The sequence below is a fragment of the Crocodylus porosus genome, unplaced genomic scaffold (assembly GCF_001723895.1).
Source record: "Crocodylus porosus isolate Cpor-Errol unplaced genomic scaffold, CroPor_comp1, whole genome shotgun sequence".
In the NCBI taxonomy this organism is placed as follows: Eukaryota; Metazoa; Chordata; order Crocodylia; family Crocodylidae; genus Crocodylus; species Crocodylus porosus.
Window position 1 is genome coordinate 55,693,565 of NW_017728948.1, and position 24,393 is coordinate 55,717,957.

At 42.9% G+C, this 24,393-nt stretch overlaps 1 protein-coding gene and 1 long non-coding RNA gene across 4 annotated transcripts in view; one reads left to right on the plus strand and one right to left on the minus strand.

The window, feature by feature from the left end:
* Positions 1–24,393, minus strand: part of DLC1 (DLC1 Rho GTPase activating protein) — a 408,242-nt gene that overhangs the window by 75,152 nt on the left and 308,697 nt on the right. The gene's annotated exons all lie outside the window — the stretch shown is intronic.
* Positions 221–23,847, plus strand: LOC109322016. Its single transcript, XR_002104281.1, has 3 exons — positions 221–329; positions 20,759–20,886; positions 23,084–23,847. It is a non-coding gene; the product is annotated as an uncharacterized LOC109322016 (long non-coding RNA).

Genomic DNA, 24,393 nt, shown 5'->3' on the forward strand with positions numbered 1-24,393 from the left:
GCCCTGAAGAGAGGAGAGCTTGTACTGCTGACACTGTGCAACCAGGGGGAGGGCCCTGTGAACCCATCTCAGTAAGTTCTGCAGGCTTCCTTTGCCTGGCAACAGATGACAGCAGTCCATAGTGCAGTCCTGATTTGCTGACCCAGACTGCTCATGGTCAGCCTGTATGTCCCTAAAGCACAATGCAGGGATTGTGAAGCAGCAGCAGAGTCCAGCAAGTGATACACTCTCTCCCTGGGGGGCAGGTGTTGAATGCTCAAGGACTGCATTCTTTTCTGAGAGAAGCTACAACATGTTCAGACATTCACTCCCCCAGGAGAAAGTCTTCTGTGAGTGATTTAATCCTTGGTGTTCCCAGGATATTTTTATCCTGGAGCAGCCATTTTTACTCTGGGAGAAAAAACCTGAACATCTGTACTCTTGTGGTTTCTCCTGGGAAAGCAGTGAGTCTACTAGGGGAAACCAAATGTCTGTATGAGGCCTCATTCACTGACACTGCTGCTTTTTCTCCCAGCTGCGTGCTGTGTGGGGGCAAAATACTGCCCCCTGTCTGACCAGCTGCTTGTGTTGTAGAGTTGGATGGCAGAGAGAAGCAACTCTGGTGGCAGCAGCAGTTGAGTTGGAAACTCACGGACTGGATCCAATGGCTCCACAGGTCATATGTTGTCAACTTCCATATTAATTAACTACACACCAGTTAGTTAATACAGTATCACTTGGAATGTAATGAAAAAGGCTCAGAGAAGATAAAATAATGTGACACTAATAGGTAGGTCAAAGGAAAGACATTGCTATAGAGGTACCTCCTTTGTTCTGGGACACTCTCTGCTTAGCTTCTATGTTCTGTCTTGCCGCCACACTGTTCAAAAAAACTGTATTTCTCAAAGTATCAGACAGAATTCAGGCCGTGATCCTACAAAGGCTGAAGCATAGGTGTAATTCTCCTGAGGGCAAAAGGCCCATCAAAGGATAGATGTGTAAGGGTGTGTGTAAACAAAACAGGGGCCCTAAACTATGACCCACCCATGTTGTGCACACACCTTGCACTTACCTGCTTTTCTAGCAGCAGGGAGGGGAGGGTGAGTTGCCGGCAGGTGGAGCAGTCTCTGGGCTGTGGGTGGGGCTACTGCTTCCCTCTGTGGCAGTGGCAGCCCCCATGTGCAGGCACCCGGCTCAGGCAGTCCCGGGGCGCACCGCAGCCACAGAGGGAAGCACTGGGCCCCCACACAGCTGAGGGAGGCAGGCAGGCTCCAAGGAAAGGGAAAAAAATCAGGCTTGCCACTTTAATTGGGTGGAGCCTGCCTTTCTGGGCTGCTGCCAGGCTGCCTGCAGGGCTTCCTGCAGAGCCGCGGAGCTTCATGGAGCCCAGTGCTGTCCTCCATGACTGTAGTTTGCTACCACCCAAGTCATGTAAGGCACATTATGCCACCGAATTTCCTACAGCAGCTAGAAATAATGTGCAATACACTGCCGAGGCATGCAAACTTCGACACCGTTAAAGGGTTGCAAATGAATTTAGCCTGCTTTGACGTGTCATGCATATAGTCCATTGTTTTGTCTACACATGGCTTAAGTGTTTAGTGGGTGAGGACTTTGGTTCCTGAAGAGTTTTCTAGCCCTCTAACAGAGTATTAATGGAATCTGGACCACAGTTCATCTGGGAACATTAAACTCATTCCATTATAAATAGTTTCCCAGGAATGGAAGGCTGATGCTTTATCCTCTGGTCACTCATAGCTGTTATTTCTGGTTTGGGTGATGATGCCAGATCAAAGTACAGATCTTCAGAACAGTAAGGCTTTTCATAATGGCCTCCCTGCATGATAAGTCATTGTGTCAGCTAAGAAAATGAATTTCTAATAACACTTGGCGTTGAATCAGTTGCTTGTCTCAACGAAGAATTGTACAGAACATTATTTATTTGATCTGAATAACACTGAAGTAGAATTCAGCTTTTAGTGGAAAGTTTGATTCAGATTTGATGATTTGATTGCTTCAAAATCAATGTATAACTTCTTATATTTAATCTGGGAAATAACTACTAATTAACTGGGAAAACTACTACCATTGCATTAGATGGTTTAACAGTATGCCTTTTTAACCTCAATGTAACCAGTTTGCCATGAGATTTTGGAGAACTTTCTTCACATGGAAGTGAGAAATTCATAATACAGTATTACTTTCACCAGGCAAATGCTTGGAAAGATTTTCCATTCATGTATTTCATATATATTGCTTGTGATGCTATCTGTAGCAGAATAATTAAGCCCTTTCATTCTAAATTTAGTTACTTATTAATATCTCCAGAATGTGTTACTCTTTAAACTACAGCACACAAATGCTGTAAATCTGATTTAAAGGGTAAATCAGTATTTTGTAATTTGTGCTATACTAGCAAAGGAAGAAACAAGGAAATTATCACATCATCATAGTGATATGACACTATAATGATATGCAGCTTATATTGTAGTTCTGAATGAAAAGTGACTTGCTATATTTTATCTGTTTTTCAGTAGTTCTGTTTCTGCATAACTAAATCTGTGTAATTGCAATGTTATCTAGGTTTTTCTGGTATACCTACTAGTAGTTATAAAAGGCAAGATTCCTTTTCCAGGCTAACAGTGAGTCAGTATTCAGTGATCACTATAAAATGTGTGTTTGCAAAGTCACTGAGTGTCCTGGATCAATTCCAGTTCATTGTAACAAATAGAGTTAAAGGAAAACTCAACAGGGTATTTTTAATCACTCCTACCTCTAATAACAATGAGATGCTATTTCCATTGTTCCTGTTATGAAAATAAGTAGCTGACATGTTCCCAAAAATTGATTATTATGCTTTATTCAATGGATCAACCATCAGGACACTGCAGCCAATCAGGAAAGGGAGTGGAGAGGAACAGACAGAGGAACCTCAAAGGAAAGGACAAGACACTGTGTCTTTTGTCTTTTGTTCCAACATGGAAACAAACTGTCTCCACTCCCGATAAGCTTCCCTTTTGATCTGGTTTTGTAATAATTAGGGTTAGGCACTAAGTTGTTTAATAGATCTCTTTAAACTCAGAGTGCAGTCCACACTAAGTAAATATGAATGGGGATTATTTATCACATAACGCATATCAAAGCAGGAAGAGAGGGGTGCATTTTGTTTATAATAATGTATAGTAATTTGCAGGGGTGGGTAGATTTTCTGTTAGAAATACAAGTCCCATCGTGATTTGATATCCCTTAGACACTTAGGAAAATCTCCACGCTCTTCCTTTACTAAGTGGTTATAGTTCTCACTGGTTAGTTTGAGAAGACAAGCCTGTCACTTCTTAGGGAAGGTTAATACAGTAGGGTATCTGGTTCTCACCCTGAACAGAATTATTTTTCTAATTCACCCTGGCAGACAGATGAGGTAGGTCCTATTAGCTTTCAACTACAAATACAAAAAGGCTGGGAGAAAGAGGAAGCTATGGATAGGAGAACAGGCACTCTAGGGATGAAACCACTGAAACGACCATATTTAGGGACAAGCTCAGGATTAAATTTATGCCTTTTGGTATTTAAATTAACTGTAAAGTTGGCATTGGACCATATGCAATAAGGACTGTATTGTATTAGAAACCAAAAATTTCAACTGCTTGCAGTGTATTACTAGGCAATGAGATTCAAGGTTCTTAGTTTATTAGGAGAAAGGGCTTCGTTTATGAACCAAACAGGCAGTGGGATAACAAGAAAATGTCGATGAGAAATTAAAATAAATTTTATTTTCTTATCTGCAAATAACATATCAAAAAGGAAAACCCATTCTGTAAAATGAAACAGTTTGCACAGAGAGCTTAGATGAGAGGCAAACATGCCTCTTTCATACAGCAAGCAGACTATCATCCTTTTCATCCCATCCGTTGAAAATCAGATTATAAAGTTTATAATCTACAGCAAACTGCAGTTCTTTGGAGAATGGGTGCTAAAGTCAGGCAGGAAGTGAAGAGTGTCTGTGTAAAAAATAGATTTTGAAGACAATTACAAACACCTGATCTGAACTCTGGCATACACAGCCTGTAGAAACCAGCCTGGCATTCCTGTATGAAGCCCAATCACCACCAGTAGAATGGCAGCATCACTTCTACAGAGACATCTTGATTTAAGGACTTCAAGTAATGGGGAGTTTACCACATGCCATGACAAACTTTCCAAAGGATAATTATCACTGGTGTTTAAACATGTGCTTTAATTCTAGTTCATATTCTTCTAGTTTCAACTTCTAGTCACTGGATCTTGTTTTGCTTTTGTCTGCTAAACTGAAGAGTCTTTTATTAGTAAGCTGTTGCATAGGTACCTAATGATCATGGCCTAGCTGTCTGATGATAATGATATGATACTAGGCTGACAATAAAATAAATGACCAGGACTAGAATAGTGATACAGTTCTGGTGAATTGTTGGTTTGCAGTAGTCTGCAAGTTTACCCTTCATGATTCACAAAATATTGTACCTTTAAATGATCCTCAAAGCCATGTAAAGGTATAGACTATTTACTGGACAAGATATGCTTCTCAAAAATCTAGTTTGCTATATATTCACATTATCAGTGAAATACTATTCTCTCTGGTGGTACAGTAAGTGAATACAAAAGAGCAATGATGTTGCACTGGATTTCCAGGAAAAGAGACTCATTGTAAACTTTGTCATTTAATATTTCAAAAATAGAAAGGTTGAAAGGATAAATGAATTGCTCACAAGAACAGACTCTCTTTTAATTGAATAAAATAAGTAATTAAAGTTAAAACTTTGTAAAACTGCACCAAAGCTATAATAAAATTTACATGCAACACTCATATCCAGTTCAGTTTTAATGGCTAATATGTTAAAGATTTTATTCAGATAAGAAACCTATGTCTTCTGATATGTATCCAAGGCTTTTCTACTTCTTTGGTCTTGGAAACAGGGTAAAAGTTCTACAACATGAAGGCTTCTCACAGAATTTCCTATGTACTCTGGTTTTGGCTAAGCCAGAAATACCATATGGAAAGCCTTTTTCTTGCAAAAGTTTGGCACTTTTACTTCTGGTTGACACCAGGAAGTTTGAAATGCACAAAAAATAAATCAAAACAAAGCAAATGAACTTTTTTTGAATCCTAGGAAAAGGTTCAGTTTAAGTTTGGTTTGATTTCCTAACAGGAAAAGCTACTGAATTGTGGAAAAAAATCTGACAGAGAAAATGATGAAAATTCTCTGTTTTAGTACTTAGCAATTAGACTGAATAATACTCCAGCAACTGAGTAATAGCCATGATCCTAGACTATCAAGAAGATGGATTGATCAGGGATGTCAAACGCAATCTGCGCCCCAAGCTAGGCTCCTTGTGGGTTGGACCTATGGGGCGAGTAGCACTGGAAGCAGTGATGGCAGCAGAGGCATGACTGACAAGCCAAGCATCCACTTGCTGTGGAAGAAATAGCACAAGTAGTGGCAGTGGCAAGACAGGAAAGCATGGCTGTGTCACCACTGCCTTTGCTCACCTGCTGCCTCCGACACCCATGTTCAATGGGCCCCTGGGGCCCCATGTTCCAAAGCAGGCCATGCCCACCGCCAGCCACTCCCCTAAATCCCATGGCATGCCACCAGTCCGTTGCAGACAGGGCCAGTACAAGGTCCTAGGGCTCAAATGCGTGCTGCAGGACTAATTGGGGGAGCTACAATGAAAGCTGCTGCTGAAACCAGCTAAAGTAGAGGTCATAGATTTTCATAGATTTCATAAACATCAGGGCTGGAAGGGACCTCAGGAGATCATCGAGTCCAGCCCCCTGCCCAAAGGGCAGGAAGTCAGCTGGGGTCATAGGATCCTAGCAAGATAAGCATCCAATTTACTCTTGAAGGTGTTCAATGTAGGTGCTTGAACCACCTCCGCTGGCAGACTGTTCCAGACCTTGGGGGCTCGGACAGTAAAGAAATTCTTCCTTATGTCCAGCCTGAAACGGTCTTGCAGGAGTTTGTGACCGTTCGACCTCGTCATCCCTTGGGGCACTCTGGTGAACAAATATTCCCCCAGATCCTGGTGGTCACCCCTGATAAACTTATAGGTGGCCATCAGATCACCCCTGAGCCTACGCTTTTCCGGGCTAAAGAGTCCCATGTCTCTCAGCCTATCATCATAAGATCTGTTTTCCTGACCTCTGATCATGCGCATGGCTCTCCTCTGGACTCTCTCAAGCTTCTCCACATCCTTTTTGAATTGTGGAGCCCAAAACTGGATGCAGTGCTCCAGCTGCGGCCTGACCAAGGCCGAGTACAACAGGAGAATGACATCCCGGGATTTGCTCGAGAAGCATCTATGGATGCAAGCCAGCGTTTTGGTCCATATAAGAGTAAGTATGGAGCAAAGGTGGGCCATTATTTGGGTTCCTGGGCCACATGGGGAGTTTTACTGACTGTCATGGGCTGGGTAAGTACCCTCCCCTCTCTTCTCCTTAACGGCAGCTCACCAGAACTTCCTATGTGGGATGGGGACATGGGTGGGCAGGGAACAGTGTTCAGGAGTGGGATTGGCGGGTGAGGCCAGGATCATGGAGCGGGTTGAGGGGTGGTGATAGCGCAAGGCTGGAGCCCAGTGCGGAACCATGATTCACTGCCTACATCATTGCCCGTGGAACCCATGCCCATTGCAGGGGCATGCAAGCAGCAGATCACGGCTCCGTCTTGGGCCTGACCCAGTGCTATTACTGCCCCAAAATCCCAGTATCTCCCCAGCCCTGCTTATCCATCTTTCTCCTGGATGCTGTTCCCCACCAGTCCACTGCTCCATCCCGACTGCCTGGCTGTGCACCCTGCCCATGCAAGTCCAGCCCCCGGCAGATGGACTGGCTGGGATACCTGGACAGTGGGGCTGGCTCTGGCAGTGGTGGCAGCCAGGAGCTGCTGTCACTGGGGCTGCCAAGAAACGCAGTCTGGCTGCCACACTGCCCCAATCCCACTGTGTGCCCAAGGGCTGTGGGACCAGCCACGTGCAACATGGCCCAGCCTGCACCCCCACCCCAGGCTGGACATAATCCCTTGGCAGGCCAAATCCAGCCCATGGGCCATATTTTTGCCCAACCCTAGTATAGGTGATAAATAATTTTAAAGGAACTATGCACACACTCAGAAACACTCCTGCAGTGGGAGTAGGAACAGTTCTGGTTAAACCCAACTTTCTCCATTGCATTGCTCTTTCTCTTCCCTGTTCTCTCTTGGACTATTCTTGAGCTCCTCTCTGGCTCAGCAAGATTTCTTATGAGCCATTTTTATTTTCTATTAGAGAGGGACATGGAAAATAACTTCTCCAGATGAAGCCACATGGGGGTCTTTAAGTAAGAAGATGTGCCATCTGCTTCTGGTGGAAGGTTGATATGCTCGGTAGAGATTTAAAGAGTTCTATATTCTTTTAAGGGTAAGGTAAATGATGCAAATAAAAAAACCAAGTTCATACTGACTGTAAAACAACAGCCTGTTCATCAGATACTGTTGTACATAGGACATCTGGAAGTCTCAAACAGCTATATGAAACACAGCACCCTTACTTGATGAGCTAAGGCTGAGATGTAAGCTGTAACACAGGATGGAATGGGTAGATTTTGGCTTGAATGTGTAGTTAATGGGTGGGTTTGCTTGTGCTGGCAACGGTCTGCTTTTGTTGTTAGCCTTCTTCAATGTTATAATCTTGGATGTTTTCCTTGTTGGCAGCAATTACAGATATATTTTAGAAAATTCTTTTATTTCATAGAAAGATTTGATGAAAATTAGAAGAAACATGTTCAACATTTGCCAGACTTGCAAGATATTTTTTTACATGCTTAGAGGTTTGGGTAATTATTTTCTTAATGAGTAGACTTGTCAAAACAGATTACAGACCCATTTTACATCATCAGTCTTTTCCCCAGCAGTCTGATTGCTGTTTATATGATACAGAAAAACATTCATTTTTAATTACTACCAGTAATTTCTCAGAGGTTATTCACAGCCAAGTTACTACAATTTAGAACCCCACAGCGTTCCTAGGAAACTAAAACTCGTTTTCCTCATTTTGATGTGTATGTTTTGAACTCAGAAAACTACATAATTTTGTATGTGATTTTAAACCAAGAACCCATGTAATATCCTGATAAAGTAGGCTAATTCTCCTAGCAGTTCTTGGACATAATATCACACAAAGTTACTAAGTTTCTGACTGACATTACTTTGCCTAGGAACAAAGATTTATGATGATATCTTACTGAACCAACTGTTTACCTGGGAGAGCTGTTGGACCAGCTTTTGGGTCTCAAGTGCCTTTCCTCAGGTCAGGAAAGGTGCCTGCTGCCCAAAAACTTGTCCAACAGCTTTCCCAACTATACAGTTTGTTCAGTAAAAGATATCACAAAAATCCTTGCCTCTCAGACAGTTCTTAGATTGTAACAAAACTCCAACCCTACTTCCTTGAGGAAAACACAAATAATCCCTCGAATACTATGAGGCTCTCAAAATAGTTTATCATTAATGAATTAGTTTTGGTGATATCTTTGTAGATAGGTAAATAGTTTTGTTCTAATTTCACAGCTGGGGACACTTTAAGTTATGTGGCTGGCTGAAAAGCAGAAGTATACCAGGTAAGGGAGTCAGGGGAACAAAATTATGATTTTCTGATTCCTGTTCATGTGTCTTATAATGTCTTACAGCATTTAATAATTGTCTGGGGTTCAAATGGCTGTGAGCCTAGCTGAATCAAGGTTTTATACAGATGTAGCAATAGGCAGAGAGAGCTGTCATTTGGCCTCCTAGGCATAGCTTTCCAGTTATAGTTTGTGCTCACGGTAGAAGAATAGAGTTCATAGGGTAGAAGAATAGATTTCATTCCTTATTCCTTATCGAAAGGGAATCTACGCCACTCAATCCTTTTCAATGCCAGGACCTAGGAAGGGGCCATGCATCATCATTCACCCATACCAGACTCAAAGCAGGTAAACACCTTGAAGGAGCAATTACATGTGCTTATTGGAATTCCTACATTCCTGTAGGATTTTCAATTTAACATTGCTTTGGGTTCCTTTGGTATTCAGAGTATACCTTCAGTGCCATTTGTTTTTACCTTACCAATGTCATTCCCTAGGTTTCCTGCTTGAGAATAACAGGTGCATTCCATGGCGTGCTACCTTATATGAAATCCTATAGGTAGAAGTGTCCTTGTTAGTGGAGTGGCAACATCTACTGCCTTCAGCTTTCTGAAGTAATGTTTAGCTCCCAGGGACATGTGAAGCATTTCTCTGTCACTTGAACACTGCAACTCTCTGCAGGCTATATATTTACTGTTAATAGCTGTTACACTATTTTAGCATTTCACCTAATGAAATAATATGAACGGGGATATATATTTTTCCAAAACTTCTCATGACAAGAACACAGACGGTTGAGAAAATATTTCCATACTTTGAACAGATAGTGATGGGCAAACCTCAAACAGTTGTTGGTTCAGTTTGGTTTGGCAAATCCCCTGAGAGTTTAGATTTTTATTCTTAGGTCTGGGTTGGTAATCTAATCAGAATAATAGCTCTTGTGAGAAAATGAAAGTGAGGCAGAAAATTTTCTATCATTACTTGTTTCTGGTCAAGCTAGAAATCAAGGGCATTTGTACACGTACTTGCACTGCAGTGCCGGGCACTTCTAAAAGTGCTCAGTACTGTGGTGCGTACATTTGTATAAATGGAGAAATGCATGTCATTGCTGAGAAAATGCTTACAGCGTACTTTTGAACTAAAACACATTAAAAGTGTTTTAGTTCAAAAGCGCACTGCTACCATTTTCTCAGCACTGATGCATATTTGCCATTTATACAAATGCATGCAACGCAGCACTGGGCACCTTAGCTCATGTGCAGAGTTTACGCAATTAATTGAGCATGCTCCAACGTGCCAGATCTCCAGCACGTCACAGCAGGCAAATGTATATGTACAAATGTCCCAAATGAATACATCTCCCTTCTTTCTATTCCTCTCCTACTTTTTTCAGTCCTCTGCTTTTGCTCCTGCCTCCATGCTGTGGATCAAATTCTAGCCTAGGTTACACTATAATGTGAAGGTAATGAGTGTATCAGCAGAAGGAACCAAGAGGCAGTCTGCAGAGCTGTGCTGACTGTTAATTTGGACTACAACTCCCAGAAACTCTTAGGGGCTGGAGGCAAGGGAAAAAGGAGGAGGAAGCTTGAGGCTGGACTAAGGGGGAGGGAGAGAGAGAGAGAGAGAGAGTGCAAGATGCATGTTGCTGAACCTGGTCAGCCCTACATGGAGGAGTGCAGTGGAGCTGGAGATCTCACTGGCTCGGTCAGCCAGGACTGTGGGCTGAAGGAGCTGGGGGCAATCACATGTAGGGACCAAAAGCTTCTTTGAGGACACCTCTGGAGGTGTGAGGGGGAAATTAAGCAGCTAAGTGTGTGTTACCGCATTGTTGATGCTTCTTTACCTGTTCCCTCCTTTTGGCTTGTGACCCTAGCCACTATGATTTTATGTATAAAAGTGGGAACTCCCTCTTCCTTGTTGTGCCAGTTCCTGGGGCTGCAGGCTTGGCACAACATTTTTGCAAACCCTCTTATCCATGCTGAAACAAATTCTGCTCTCACTAACATCTGTGTGAATCACCACACACTAAATGTAAAATGAGAGCAGATTTTTCCTTTCAAGTCCACCAATTAGATTAGAAATACAGTAATAAAGTATTTGAGAACTTAGTTTTCTAAAACTATCATTTGTAAGCATTCTTTGCTACAAAACCCATCCTGGTCTGCTAACGTTTCTGGTTTTAGCATGGATTTCCCTCTTAGACATAGAATTTTCCATGCTAATAGAAGCCCTGAAAATCCTGCCCATTCCCATCCTCCATTACCTCAACACACATTTCAGATTCTTTCCTGGGGTCCTGTATCGTTATCACACTCCTTGAGGGTGAAGAGAGAAGGGGCTTTCTTTGGATCCTGGCTGTAACACTTTTAAAATAGCCAGAGTTTCCTTCTGAGTGATGGCATACAGAAAGCTCACTGCCTCCTTAGTTTTGTCAACTTGGGAATGGTAGTCTTCAGAAAGATATTTCTCAAGGGAACCTGCACTGGTATAAAATATAAAGATGGGAATAAAATGGAAACATTTCAAAAGAGAGTGAGAGAAAATCTATTCAATTTGATTTGAAATTAACTCTTTAAAAGTTTGTATCAACGAGCTTATCAACACTGTATCAAAATAGTGATTGGATATTATAGTGTGTCTCCCTCCATGTATATGAAACTTGTCCAGGTTCTCCTTTATACTAATGCCCTTATACATCACTTTACTTAGTATATAGAGGCCTGGAAGTGGGTATAAATTCAACATGTGTATGTACCTATATTAATACATACAAGTATCTATCCCAGCTAGGGAGCTGGTCCAAAAAAGACATTCTTGCCTCTAGTATAATTCCTGGAACTTCGTGGCTACAACATTACTCTAATACACATATATATGAATAAGTGATTTTAAGAAACTAAAATTTCATAATCAAAGAAACTACATCTGCAGCACTGTACTGCAGAGATTTCATTCCAAAGCTTTAGTTTCATAGTTTCATAGATTCATAGTTGGTAGGGTTAGAAGAAACCTGAACAGATCATTGAGTCCAACCCCCTGCCATGGCAGGAAAGAGTACTGGGGTCAAACGACCTCAGCAAGGTGTTCATTCAGCCTCCTCTTAAAGACCCCCAGGGTAGGAGCCAGCACCACTTCTCTTGGAAGTTGGTTCCAGATCCTAGCCGTCCTGACCATGAAGTAGTGCCTCTTGATATCTAGCCTGAATCTACCCTCTGCCAGCTTGTGACCGTTATTTCTAGTCTCTTCTGGTAGTGCTCGGGGGAACAGGGACTCCCCCAATGCCTGCTGGTCCCCCCTGACTAGTTTGTAACAGGCCACTAGATCCCCCTCAGCCTTCTCTTCTGGAGGCTGAACAGGTTCAGGTCCCTGGGCCTCTCCTCGTAGGGCCTGCCCTGCTGCCCCCTGATCATGCGAGTGACCCTCCTCTGGACCCTCTCCATGTTGTCCACGTCCCTCTTGAAGTGCAGCGCCCAGAACTGGACGCAGTACTCCAGCTGGGGCCTGACCAGTGTAGCATAGAAGGGGAGGATCACCTCCTCGGACCTGCTCGAGATGCATCTGTGGATGCACAACAAGGTACAGTTGGTCTTCCTGACCATGTCCCCAAACTGTCAGGCCATGTTTAGTTTGGCATCAGTGATGACTCCAAGATCCTTTTCTGCCTCTGCACTGATAAAAAGGGAGTTCCCCAGCCTGTAGGTATGCTGCTGGTTGTTCCTCCCCAGGTGCAGCACCTTGCACTTGTCAGTGTTGAAACCTACCCTGTTCTCATCCGCCCACCCCTGTAACCTGTCTATAGTGCAGGAAGACAAACATAAACATTGCTTATTAATCCACAACTTCCCTAAAACATTGTCAGTGGTTTTACTTTAGAGTCTATTCATTTGTGGTTCATATTTAGAATGAGTTCTTTCATTCCCTGGATCTGTAAAAAATAAAGAAGTGGAGGTGGGGATATGTCCCCTACCTAACTACCTGCATATATCCTAAGTATCAAATATTTTCAGATTTTGGCTATGGTCAACATTAAGCCTATTTTATAAATGGAGAACAGACACTTGAGGAGGTTAAATGTCCAGTATTAGGAGCCCTGGATTATAGTATGGGATAGTAGATTAGGACATGGAATAAAGATCAGTCTCTCACACAGTCCATGTACCTATGTGGCATGTATCACTGGGGTGTTAAAATGCTGGGGGCCTAATAGGCCACTTATTAATTTATTTACAAATATGTAAAGTAGGAGCAATTATTTGGAAGTATTTTACAGTCATCTTGTATTTACTTTGCTCATTTGTTTACTTATATGAATGATTTCACAAGGTATGTGAGAGGCAAATATTTCTTAAGGTGATATCTATTTTTGGTCCAGCTATCTAGTTGGGATAAAGTTAGACAAGCTTTCAAATGCAAGGCATTCTTCCTCAGGTCTTCCTGACAAAGAGATACCTAAGCTTGTCTGATTTATCCCAGCTAAACAATTGGTCCAATAAATGCCATTACTCTAAGAAAATGCTTGCCCCTCATATAATTTTCTGGACCATCACAGCTATAACATCCTTCTTTCATAAGGTATAACACAATGGAGAACTAGGTCCCTAGGCTCTAGTGCACTGGCTTGACTTTGGCATGTTATTTAATCTTTCCAAGATTCAATATCCACTGTAAGATGGAGTCAATTTTATTTACCAAGCTCATAGTGCATTGTGAGGCCCACCTAACTTATGTTTGGATCCTGATGTTGAAATACTTAGTATTGATGAGCCTTTGTACATGCCTCAAAACTGGCCTTTAAAGCGGCTTCAATGCCCTTTTGCACTGCTTTAATGGCATTGCTGTTTGCATACTTGGCGGTATTCCACTTCAATGGTGTTACTGTTTGCACGCTCAGTGGCATATTCCGCTTTAAATGACTTTGTAACGTAACAAGATAAAACACCTCCGAAGTGTTTTAGTTTGCTACCTAACAAAGTGCAACAGTGTGTGGGGTGCTGGAAGCTGACGGGCTTGGGGCTTGGTCCTGGAAGCCGACGTGCTTGGGGCACTGCTGCCAGCACACTTAGCCACCCTCCTGCCACCTTGCCACTCTGTAAGGCAGCAATTCCGGAGTGGTCCCAGGTGGTGGGAAGACAGTGGGGATGGTGCAGGGGTGGCAGCACCATCCCCACAGCTCCCCTTGTGGTGGAAGGAGGGTGGGCTTCTGCCAGGTCGCACAGCCCCTGAGCTGCAGGGACCCTAATGCTTTGCTCTGTGGTGGCAGTGCCCCCCAGGCAGCACCTGCCTGCTGGCACCTGTTCTGGGCAGTCCTGGGGGGGCACCGGAGCCACGAAGGGAAGCACCAGGCCCTGCACAGCTCAAGGGCTGTGTGACCTGGCAGCAGCCCTTGAGGCAAGCAGGCAGGCTAGACTGAATAAAAAAAACAAAACATTGAGGAGCCTGATATACATATATATTTTTCTCCTGGAGCCTGCCTGCCTGCCTGAGCTGCGCAGGGGCCGGTGCTTCCTTACACTGCTGGGGTGGTGGGGGGGAAGGGGGTGGCTGTGGCATCCCCCGGGACTGCCTGGGCTGGGTGCCAGTGGGTGGGTGGCAAAATATGGCCCATGGGCTACATCCAACTTGCAGAGAAATGCTATCCAGTTTGTGGCAGGTCCCTCAGTTCCACCTGGCCCACGTGCCATCTGGCCTGTGGCACATTCCCCCACCTCCAGGTGCGCAGTGGGGCTTGGGTAGTTTTGCGGCTGGACCCTTTTTCTAGGCAGCCCAGGCAGTGACAGCTCCTTCTGGCTGCTGCTGCCCCTGGTCACTGCCCCATGGAATCTGGCAGGGGCCTGCGTGCACAGCCCCGGCCCTGGTCCCGGTCCCGGTCCCGGTCCCAGCGGCTCCTATCTGCTGCCATCACCACTTCTGCCTCCAGGCAGCCCAGCAGGACAGTGGTGGCAGTGGAGAGAAGCCACAGGACAGCCTGAGTACAGGCTCCAGGCAGCTGCAGCAAGAATGGCCCAGCAGCAGCTAGGGGGAGGTGGCTGTTTTTTGCCCATGCCTAGCAGCAGCTTCTGTCTGGCTACCACTGCTTATCATGGGCAGGCGGTTTGGACCAGGCGTGGAGCAGGTTGGGGCTGGGACCAGGGCTGGGGTTGGGGCTGCGTGTGTAAATCCCAGCTGGTCTAGAGTTGGTCCACTTTAGCCAGGGTAAGGCTGGGTGCAGGATGGGCCAGGGCACAGAGCTGGGTGCAGGGTGGGCCAGGGCATAGAGCTGTGCATTGAGTTGCTGTTGGGTACTGGTGGCAGAGAGGAGTCACAGAGCATGCAGACTCTGGGCTTTTGTGGGGGGGGGTGCTGTTGTGGGGTGTTGTGGGGTGTTCCTCATTGCATGAGGTATCAGATAAAATGTTTCAAAATTTAGTGTCTTCTGTAACTTGTGTCTATGGTGCCTCCCATCTTGTCACTGTTTTCAGAATGGTAGGGTGAAAAGGGAGCAGAGGGAGTTCAGTTGGGGTTTTTCAGTCCCCCTGGGACAGTGGGGTGGGTGTACTGGAGTGATGGGGGGACTCTAATTCACCCACTCCACCCTTCAAACCAGCTGGGGAGCCCCAAGAATGAACTGCCTCCACTGCCATTCCCCCCCTCCCATTCTGAAAACAGCAAACACTGGCAGAGAGCCCTGGCTATTGCTATGGGAACCTGGCTGCAGGCTCCCAGGCCACTACTAGATTCCCCTCTCCCCTGGAACCAACAGCGAACTTCTGTTTGGTCTGTTTGGTCTGGGGAAATGCTGTAACTCAGAATGCTTTGCAGAACAGGTTCTGAGTTACAGCTGGGAGCTGCACTTCTGTCTGCACCCTTAGCTGTCTAGTCAGGTTGATCTAAGTGTGAACTATACAGAAATTCAAGAAAGTTAGATTGGTCTAAAAATCACCAATGTGATCTAAGTTAACTGTACCTTGGAGGTAGTTTAACTTATACTGGATATGGTGAGAGCAACCTAACAGAACTTCTGCACAGTTCCCAGTGCAGCTCTGGGACTGGGAAAGCCCAGCCATTGGCCCTAGCCCTGGGATGTGTTTTTCCTACCCCCTGGTAAATCTGCCAGGCCTCTGAATATGCTTGCCCCTTCCCTCACCTTGACATACTTCAGTCAGGCTCCTGGAAACCGTGAATGCTGGTAAAATGGCCCTAGGAGCAGTTTGCAGGATCAGGAGCAGTTTGATGGCATCAAGGCGAGTTGAGGGGGGTAGTTGTGGGGGGGTTGGTGAAATTGCAAACCTCTCCAATCCCATCACCCCCCAATCTCCCCAAGCTCCACTGCAGACCCCACTAGCTCCCCAAACTGTCTCAGACCCCAGCAACCCCCCTGTAGACCCCACTTGCCTCCCTGTTCTTCCCCAGCCCCCCTGTAAATCCTGCTTGCCTCCCCAATTCTCTCAAGTCCCCTTGCAGACCCTGCTTGCCCCCTGATCCCCCCAAGCCTCCCTGCAAACCCCACAATCCCCCCAGACTCCCTTAGTGTAGGAAAGGAAGACAGCAAGAAGATGGCATTTGGGTTGGTGACTGATTTGAAGAGGAGAAGCTGTTGTTGTGGCGGACTGATGCATGGTTCTGAAGCCTATTTAAAGTACTAAACCAGAGTGCAAGGAAGAGACGAATAACAAAAATGTGCTCAATGGATTTAGGAATAACTATGGATTTTACCCTTATAAACTCAGAGGAATATGCCTTCTGATTTTATTTCCTGTAGACACATGGGAAAAGATTCTATCTTACCTACTGGGTATATTTAGCAGAAAAGCAATTACTGCAGACATAAAAATGCATTTGTCTGGACAAGAAGATCAGAAAGCAAATAAGCAAGTCATACAAACAGGAATATTTTCCTGATGGACTCATGATATAAATTGGGAAACCCTTCAGCATGGTGACTTCCTTTCTCACTCCCACATTTACTTCTATTAAAAAAAAGCTGCTGGAAAAATTGGGTTGAGGAAAGATTATGGGTTAAACAGACATTTTTTATTTCAGTATCAACTAGGGAATGGCACTAAACATGGAAGCTGAAGAGCTGGTGCCTAGAACTTTTGTTTTTACATTATGCTAATTCCATTGACCTCATTCCAGTTACTTCTTATTTACACTGGCAAGAGAGAGGAGAGTTTCAGACCTCCAGGCTGCTTCTCCCTGAAGAAGTCCTGCCATGAGCTCTGTCATTTTTAAGGAGGCTGAAAACATTATATTTTCAAAAACATTTGCAAGTTGTCATTGTACCCACTGGAAAATCTATTGCAGATGGCTGATGGGTCTTACAGTATAGGGTTATTATTTCATTATGTTTAGGTCACTCTTGGTTGAAACATCCAGGAGGGAGAAACATCATAATATGTTTAGGAATTAACTTTCCATATCCTGGAGGGGCTTGCCCATAAAAAGTAGTTGCTGAGAAAAGGAAATTTTGTATGCAGGGGTATACTGTCACCTAGCATATTCTATGGAGGCTCCTATACTGCTATCTGATCCCAAATGGAGGGTAATACTATTCCTAGGCATGAGAGAGAGTTAAGTTATCCATTAAGAAAGGTCAGGACAAGTGTTTGGTTCCTATTATTTGAAATGGGAGATTGTTCCCATGGGATATTAGGCCTAATTTGGGGGGTCTGCCCCATGGGGAGGTTAAAAGCCGAATGTTTGTGATTAATGTTTGGTTCATCTTGTATCATTATGTTAAATGAATAAAACTGCACCCTTTTTAATTCTTTTTTATTATACACTGTGGATGTCACCAAGGTTGGGAGCCCCAGCTAATGCCTATGTGGCAGAAAGCATTTGGCTCCTTAAGATAAAATAACACCTGGTGGAAAAGATTTTTGTGAACACATCAGCAGGGTTACGTTTCCAGTTTGTTCCCAGATCCCAGACATCACCTTTGCATTTAATGAGCTGTGATCTGGAATGGGTGTTGTCATGCTAATAACCACACCAAACCTCTTCCTTTACATCTTATTTTCCTATTTCAAATGTCATTACAGAAGTGTAGAGAACTAACTCTGGTAACATCATAATAATTTCATATCAGCTTTTAATTTTCTTTTTAAAATGGATCCTTTTGAACGGGAAGTCAGGACTCTCAAAAGGGATCAGCCTGAGCACCCTAAAAGCTGAGACATAAAACCTTTTTGAGAAAATGTTAATCAAGAATTATAATGTTACTAGAGGCATAGCCAGGCAACCCCAGGCTGAAGGCAGCTGTGGGATGCCTGGGGCAGCACCAGCTGTCATGGAACCAATCACAGTGGTGAGATCAGCTGCTGCTGTGGTCATGGCTATTTGTGCATTCCCCAACAAAGGTGATGGCTGGGGCTCCTGCCCTGGTTGTCCCCCATCAGTTAAGCTACTGCATGTTACAGTATTTGTACAGGAAATATAAGCCCATGATTCACAGAGTAGCCGTAATGATTACATAAACCTGACAGTGCTGTGCCACTGCCATGCTGAAGCCACTGCCCCTCCTGCTGACCAATACTATGCCATTTTTCTCTTGGACTGCTCCATTTATTTGTCTGTGACATCTATTATCTCTTGTCTTATACTGGTAAAGTCTGTGGCACATTGACACATGATACAACAAGGGACGGGTCACTTTGAGCAAACTCAGCACTCTATGGAAACAGATTGATGAGAGACACAAATGGAAAGAACTGTGACCCAGCATCACCAGGACCCAGTCCTTCCTCCCAGAACTATTTGCCATGTCTGCAATAGACATATGGGTCTCAGATTGGCCTCCTCAGACATCTCTAGATTCACTGATGACTCCCCTATTTATTGGAAGACTGTCTTTATATTGAAGAACCGCTGACAACACTGACATCCATGGTGTCAAAGATCGGGCCTTTGGAACAGGTCTGGTGCAGAGCTGTTTCACCTGGTGCAAAGGGCTCCCAGAGGGACTGGGCCTGGCTGCCTAATTTCCAGCTACTGGGGTGCATGTCAGCAGTAGGGAGATGAGTGATGGTGGTGTTAACCTCAATGCTGCCACTCACCAGGGGGCCCAGATGACATTGACACCCCTTCACTACAACGTGGCCCAGGCTTTCTTTATCTCCAGACTATATTCCAGGGACCATCAAGGTAAGATACACACTTCTAGACCCAAATGTAGTTGCTTATTTCTAAGCCACTTCTGCATGCAATATCAGGTTATAAAAAATCTGATGGCTACAGCACTATCTTTGATTCTACCTTCCCTTCAGTTGTAACTGTGGCAGCTGAAAAAATCTGAGACATTTGTGCTAAAATCTCTGGCTTTAACTATCTGATAGCTTTAGGCAAAGGTAGAGTATCCTTTTTCCGTTTTGGTTTACTAGACCCTGACTGTTTTGAGTTTGAGATTTGTATTCTCCTATGCTTTCCTGGGAGGCTTTCAGAGAAGGCTGAGTAGAAAGGGGAAATGAGTGAGAACTCTGGCTGGAGTGAGAACTCTGTAGACATTTCATTTGATTTTTTCTGGTACACTGTTAATTTAAAGGTTGCATACGTCCTCAAAAATATATATATTTTTTATTAAGATAAAACAGATCATAACTTTAAAATCATTAGAATTTTAGTATAGCCTTTGCAATAAAGTAATTATAAATTCTGTCTGTATTGCTTTAAAAATATATAAACAGGCAGACAGATAATAAAAAGATCATAAAAGGAATTATATTTACAGTATCCAACACCAACAATGTTAAACACTAAAGCAAACACTTATTCTCAACATGTAAAAATTACAGCAATGTACAAAATGGGAAGAGCCATATGTTTTCCAAATCAGTGAGAACTTCCAGAAATATCATTCAGCTATAGTCTCAGGAAAATCACCATCTTAAGGGACTGCTGCTTTTGCTATCAGAAAAGTTTTCCAATACATAGTGATAGCTGTTAAATTATTAAACTCTGAGAGATAAATGTACAGTTGTGAATCATCCCTTAGCTTTTGGACATAATATTACCAATCTCTCTGGAATATTATATTAAAACAATACTCTGCATTTTCCTAAAGAATGTTCTGTTTGACAGCAGCGTACGGTCCCAGAGTAATAATAGACTTGCATTAGCCATGTACTCTGGGGCTGGAACTACTCCAACATTTCTCCTCATGCTGCTCAGAGTATGAGTCAACACACCTGTTTTAAAAATCTAGATACAGTCAGTGGCCAATGATGTAATTTTTGGCAAGGTCATTAGAACTGAATCTGAATTATGCTCTTTAATTCAGTCTTTAACGCTTTTAATACAAGACATTATAGGAATTTTCACGACCCTCAGTTTCTTTTCTCTCATGAGATGTGCCATAAGAAACTGATATCAATTTTTGCTGTAACTAAAACTTTATTTTTCTTAATAAATTAAATGTTTCATGTTTACTATTTGAAAATGAACCTTATTTTTTAATTTTGGCAAGGAAGGATTTTCTAAAACCTTATAAAATTAGCCATTGTTTTTGTGACAGGAATAAGACCATACACTGTAAACACATATTCATGAGAACATGTTCAATAATGCCTATGGGATTAACTTGTGAACAAGAATTTGCAAGTTATGGCCCAGATTTGCTTGTATACACACAGAACAAACACATATATTCAACCTGAGTGAGTTTGAAGAACAATAAACTAAAAAAGAATAGGACTGTTCCAGCAAGTATGTATATTTGTGCACTTAACTGAATAAACATAAAATGGCTGCTTATCTCTGCAAACAGGAAAAATCAGAACTGTAAAGGTAAGGCAAACTCCTGTAGTAACAACAGTTGCAAAGAAGCTATGTTCACCACACTGAATGCTTTACTGACACAGAAATAGAAGGATGGGCAGCTGAAGTCAGTTTATAGCAGGTAAAAGGCACACTACATTAAAACAAATCTAGCTCTTACTGGGCCGTGATTTTGATTGCCAGCTATGGAAATTCTGAGCTCTCCACAGTGAATTGCTGTGATAAACAGCCATCTTTTTCTTCATTCATTCATCTGTATTTGGCAAGTTTGCCCAACTCCCTATGCAATAGGAGGAACTTTCTGGAACTGCTAAATGGTATTGAATTCTAAACTGTGCTTAATAATTTTCTCAAGAGCTGCTCAACTAACTCCACTGACATATCGTTCCCATTTAATAGATTGAGAAATCAGACTAATATACTGATGGTTCTCTTTAAAACTGAAGATTTGATAACGAATTCTGAATATCTGGATGGGTGGCCTTCATTATCTAATACTGCAAAATAAAAACAGAGCTAAATTTAATGTAAGTTTCCCAGCTACAAGAAAAGAAAATACCTGATTATTCAATAGAATGCAGTGGTCATTTTTCAAAGAAAATTCAGTTTTGTCTTATATTTCTTGATAATGTCATTATAGTTTCTGAGGATGTAAAAGCATCTAGTCATCTAAAATTATTGAAAAATTTTAAGCAAGCCTCCTACACTTAGCTATTAGCAGTGATGCATTACCAAGCAAAACCCCAAATGGTGCACTGTAGAAGTGCACTGTTCCATCACTAATTCCATGAAATTACATGCACTAAAGGAACATGAAACTTGAAGAAAATAGGGCTGATTTTATTTTGAAAAAGGTTACGACACATCAGTGAGGCTATGAGGGGAATCTCTTTTCTCTTTTCCAACTACACAGAATATTGATATTCATATCCTTGAAATTACCATTACAGTTGACCAATTTTCTGCAAACTCAGTGTATATTGCTGATTGTATTTGCTGCTGAGACTACAGATTGTCTAGACATACCCAAGGTAGATTTAACAAGCTAACACTGATACTATTAGCAGTGAAGCCATGGCAGCATGGAGCTCAGGGTAGGCTAAGTGCCCACGGATTTACCCTATTCCTTGTTTGGGTTGTAGCCATGTTGAGGTCTGTGGTCTCACAACTCCGCTGCCATCATTACCCAAGCTAGTTAGTTTAAAGCTGACAGGAGAGGCTGTAGTTTAGGGCTTGTCTATACCACTGTAGTTGTGGAGCTATGCTAGAACAGGGATGTGAACATGCTCCATCTATGCCTTACCCACCCAAATCTGTGACATGGTCAAGACCTACAAATTCATTTGTGAGGCTGTTCTGGGCTTGTTCTCAGCTGTGTTGCACCCAGCAAAGTCTTACCAGTGAACTGCTGGACCTGGGACAGGCCTAGAAACTTGGTACACAAAGTGTGCGTGCTCAACCTAATCATTACCAGAACCTGCCGTTGCAGTGGTATAATCAGGCCCTTAACTTCTGATTTTCCTCTATCGCTTGTCTGTCTTGTCTAATACAAGCTCTTTGGGAAAGGGGCCCTAAAATGTGTCTGTGAAGCACCTAGAAATATGGGAACTAATTTTAGTGGGGGGCTTCTAAGAACAACATAATCTAAATAATAACAAATTGGTCCCAGCAATTAGAAAGCATAGAATGGAGAAGACAAATGGATGGGTAGGGCTTTAAATGTAACCCTCTTCCCTGTAAGGATATATATTCAAATCCTACTTTTTTAAATGAAAGGAAATGCCTGAGAATTCAATGAATATAGGCCTTGAGGGTAATATCTGTCTGTTACATAATTCAGGATCTTTCAAGACTTTGTGTTTTTGGGCACTGACAGACATGCAGCTCCCCACTGTAACTCATGGCACTTCAGCTAGGGACCCTGAGAGAAATGATATTTTGTTGGGCAATCGGCTCCCTGAAGCACTCTGCAGCCATGGCCTGACAGACGTGCACAGCTTCAGAGTCCTTGAAAAGTGCCTAAATGCATGACAATCTGAACCCTCATTATACCTCATTACACAAGGATTCAGATGAAGGCACTGTAAAGCTGACTACCTTCATTAACTTCTGGCAGTGCATGCTGGGAGCAGGGTTGGGCTGATGCAACCCAGCCCTGCTCTGGTGCTGTCTTCAGAATGGACAGAGAGTTCTGTCTAGAGTTTGCCCAGCCTGTGCTGGAGGGTGGGGTGGGTGGATTGGCATTCCCCTGAGAATTGGAGCCCCTCCAGCCAAATCTCCTTTTAAGTACAGACAGTCAAAAAGCCTGAAGGTGAATCAATTCAATGTTCTCAGGTTAGTTTAAGCTGCATAGATTGAACCAATAAGCAAATGAACAGACATTCACTTTTGAATCCGGAAATGCAGCCACATGCCTGCAGTGGCCCAAACCTGAATCCATGGGACACTAGAATATTCCTTCCTACTTGGCTGGAGTGGGCAGCTTGGGCCAAAGCTAGCCAACCCAACCTATGAGAGGGGGCTTGTGGGGGAGGGGCAAAGCATCATGGGATGCTGGGGAACTGTGAGTTCACTTGAGTCTGTAGGGAACTGGGGACAGAAGTTCAATAAACTGATTTAACCTAAATCAGTTAAGTCTGAACTACATTCATCTAGGTTTACTTTAAACCGGTTTCAGCCAGTTTGAAAGCAGTTTATGTGCACTGAACTTCTGTTCTGTTACAGATTTGAACTGGCTTCTGACCACTTATTCTGGTTGATGTGTAATTTCTATCCCTAACCTCAGACTGCAAATGGACACAGACTGCAAATGAAAACAGCAATGAAAGCAAAGGGCATGTCCTATGGATTACAGATTTGCAAGGAAAACTGGTGGGCTGAAGTATTTAACTCCATGTTAAGGACCACTGACTGTAGCTAGTCATCAGTTTTACTGATATATTTTGTAATTAGGTTAATACACTGTCTTTTAAAAAATATTTAAAACTGTATATTTACACAGGAAACACTGACATCCTGTCTGAATTTTAGAGTGGTCTAAATACTGTTACTGCTGTGACATATCAGAAAAGTAATGGCCATTACTGAATCTGATCAGACTGCTTGGTTTAAATTTAATGGCCTTTTATCAGCAGTATGTAGCAAAAGCTTGAAAACTTTTTGTGTCCTCCATTATTAATCTAAAGGAATGCATTTAGTATTAAAACCACATAGAAATGGGACAAGGGGCTTTTTGGATTCAGTCTCAGACTTCCAAATAACATAGCACTCTAATAAATAAAATGAACATAAAACCCAGCCACCTGTCTTTTTTCTTTCTCCCCACCCCCCCTCTCCCATACAGATTAGCAGCTGGCTTGGGCTGTTGTCAAAACTGTGGGAATAAGTTAATGTGTTTGCGAGAGGCATTTCCATGGCTGACTGGCAATGTGTGTTCTCTTCCATAAGTCAACAATCATCCCGACAAAAATGAAAACTAGAAAAAATAAGAAAATGCATTCCATCTTCAGGCCAGGAGTTATAAAAGAAAAGCAGGCCACCTCTCCAGGGTTTCCAATTAAAACGTTTCACAAACCACCTGCATGTTTATCCCTAAACATGATTTCAAAGTATACTGTAAACAAGAAAATTCTGAATGCAGTTTTTTTTGGGCTGTAAGGAGAATTAAACAAGTGTGCCACAATAGACAACTAGATTAAACCAAGAGCATTGAAAAAATAAGTACATTGAGCAGTTTATGTTTCTCAGAAGAGGAAATCCTTTGATAAGCACCTCCTAATCTCAGCAGTCAATATAGACTTCCATGCCTTTAACTCTTTCTCAGTCAGTGGCATTACTTAGGTTAGGGCGCAAGACAGCAATATTTTGGGTAGTGTACCTTGATCATTAATTCCGTGTACAGGAACAGTACAAATAAAGATGCCATGCATCAGGCTCTGTCATCAGCATCTAATGGTGTCTGGGAGCTTATAATAGTTGAGGAATAAATGAGATCTATTGCAGATGAGGAACGAAAGGAAAATGTCCAGTAACAC